Source organism: Lepeophtheirus salmonis, unplaced genomic scaffold (genome assembly GCF_016086655.4).
Source record: "Lepeophtheirus salmonis unplaced genomic scaffold, UVic_Lsal_1.4 unplaced_contig_6521_pilon, whole genome shotgun sequence".
Lineage (NCBI taxonomy): Eukaryota > Metazoa > Arthropoda > Copepoda > Siphonostomatoida > Caligidae > Lepeophtheirus > Lepeophtheirus salmonis.
Window position 1 is genome coordinate 1 of NW_027295391.1, and position 2956 is coordinate 2956.

General features: G+C 33.7%; 1 long non-coding RNA gene across 1 annotated transcript; it reads left to right on the plus strand.

Annotated features, from left to right (window-relative positions):
• The first annotated feature begins 7 nt into the window (after positions 1–7).
• Positions 8–2915, plus strand: LOC121131450 (uncharacterized). Its single transcript, XR_005869060.2, has 4 exons — positions 8–206; positions 271–596; positions 655–1444; positions 1508–2915. It is a non-coding gene; the product is annotated as an uncharacterized lncRNA (long non-coding RNA).
• The last annotated feature ends 41 nt before the right edge of the window (positions 2916–2956 follow it).

Genomic DNA, 2956 nt, shown 5'->3' on the forward strand with positions numbered 1-2956 from the left:
AGGAAATCTAGATAAACGTTCAGGAAAAGCATATGACCTAAATAAGGTTTTAATGCATCCAAACTATACAATTACACCAGAGGGCCGTATCAATGATCTGGCAATCATAAAAGTGATGACGGAATTTGAATTTCAATCAACCATCCAACCTATTTGTTTACCGTTTTTTAAATCTTCAATTCCCGATATAGGATCTACTATTGTAGGTAAGTATTGATTAGTATTTCATATTTACCAAAATATAATTGAAAAATAAATCGTCTTTAATAGGTAGCGGATGGGGTCGAAAGAGATATACTGACACTAAATGTAGTCCTAAACTTTTGAGAGGCGACATGCAAGTCTACAGTTTTCAAAGATCAAATTGCCCAAGAGGAATACTATCATATGCTCCGGAAAACTCAATCCTTTGCGTTCATACTCCATCATCTTGTACTTGCCAAAGGGGATTCAGGGGGTCCACTAACAATGGAAGTGAATGGAATATGTACATTAGTAGGGGTTACTTCTCAGGGGTATAAATGCGGAGAGATAGGTTATGGTGCCATGCATACGAATGTTTCAGCCTTTTGGACTGGATCCTTGAAAATATACATGTAAGTTACTTCCACTCAATTTAAAAGGAAAATTAAAATGTCTTTGATTTTCATATAGGAACGTTGCTGATAACTATTAGTCAAATGAAACTAGTTGAATTTGTCATATGAGGGATTTTTTTATTAATTTTTTTTTACATATATTTTCTTTTGTTTTAACGTATTATATGACTCCGCTTTCTACATAAATCTTTGTAGAAGTCGCACCTATGTCATGCTTAATTATTAAAGTTGTAAATGGTAAGCGGTATATACAAAAATAAACATACTAACTTTGACAATTTGAAGAATGCTTTGAAGGGGAATAGTCATGTCGGTTCAAGAATTAGCTACTAGCAGTCATAAAAGAAACAAAGTAAACATAAGTCCCACTCTGTATTTGGCAAACTTTAATATACTATCTCATCCATAAATTTTTACATTAATAATGCAAAGTCGTACTCTCGGGTTTTTATAATAACATTAATTCTTGCTAACTTCAATTTAGAAGGATGTTTCACTGCGGGAATCAGGGCTTTTCATAAAGTAACATATCTTCAACTTAAGAGCATCTAACGAGTAAAATATAATTAATGGATGTATACCTAAAATACGTTACCGGGTGTACTGTATATAGTGCTCCCTGATTCACATAACAATATACTATAAAGTGAAAAAAAGCGAATCTAATATATTACTATAAAAGCCGGAAGTACTATCACATTCAATTACAAAATGAATGGGACTTTTAATAAGGTAAAGCAACGAGATAAAGTACTCCCTGGGCCATCAATTCATATTATGCTCACGAAAAACGAAGTTTAACACCAAGGATTTGTTGGGATTTTTTCGACCTCTAATAACTCCAGGTAATACAGGGTACAACTGCTAGTTAAAAAATAATGAAAACTAATACTGTTTATTCGATCTAGTACCATATGTCCGCCTCCCACCTTCTTCCCACACTCTTTTTTCGCTATAAAGATATTAATCAGTGATAAAAATCCTGTGTATGATGGGAATGCAGAAAAAAAGAAACCGAAAATCAATATTGTATCACTGACAATTTGAAGAGTGTTTTAGAGGAGAGAGGGAATAACGCTCATGGCTTTTCATTATATCAGCTATAATCAGTTGTGACAAAAGAGAGGAAGCAAAAAAGGATATAAACAAGGACATTATCAAAAATTACTCCGATGTCGATCCTCAATTCTATAGTAAGTCCAACAAGGACTTATAATTATAAATCTGCAACAAATCCTCAATTCTTTTATGCATACCCAATCCCCAATATGCACAGGATTTTCATCACTGATTATATCCCAGTCCGTTGACTCTTCCTTTTTTTTTTTGTTCTTTCCATTTATATTTTATTGTTGCATGGAAATCAGACATGCTGAATCCAAAATACTTCCAATAACAGCCATAAACTCAAATCAATAACTAAATAAATACAGAGTTGAAAAAATCTAAAAGTTATTTGAAGGGAGGATAAAAATGTTTCATTTTACTACAATTTGTTAGAAAATATTTGAAACTCTAAACCAAGGATTTTAGACGTTACCAATTGGTCCATTTAGATCTGAATACTTTGAACTTTAAACTTCAACAAGATATAATTTATTAATTTACAAAATAATTTCAAAAAATGTATACTATATATAAATGTGTGTCTGAGCCCTCTTAATCATTAATGTAGACGTCCTTAGTGACAATTATAGCTTCCAGGTGGCAGCAGTTCTTTATCTTGACGTCCCAGTACTGACTGATAATGACTTTGAGGAGATCGGTGTTTGGATAGGGGAGACTGCAGAACTTTTCCTTGACACGAACCAAAAAGGCGTAGTCGAGGGAATTGGTGTCAGGGACGTAGGGGGAAAGGGACTTAATTTTTTGGAAACGAAACGAGGATTACATATCTAAAATCAGGGATAGAAAGCGATTTACTGCCCAATTTCAAGTATCTTCGGGTTGGCTATTTTTAATAGTCCCTGTAAGGACCGGGATAAAATGTTCAACTCAGTTATGCATGCGTTTGCGAGTTGCCAGACACTCCAGATTTTGAGACACTTTATCACACTGAACATTGCTTGAATTTGAGAAATATTGGTCCACCCTTAAAAATTCAAAGTCTACCAACAAAAACACAAGCCATGGAGTTTGCCTTATCAAGCTGTAAAAGCATGATTGTAGAAAAGTTGACAGTAGTGGAACCTATTCAAGTAGAAGAAACCAGAGCAATTCTGGTCAAAGTCAATCTGGATAGTTATGAAACAATAATTCTATAGTTGGTAAAAACTTGGTTACGACCAACTGATTGGTGTCTTTCTTTTCTGTTTCTTTTAGTATGAAAGATCTGTAATACAATTCAACCTGTCATA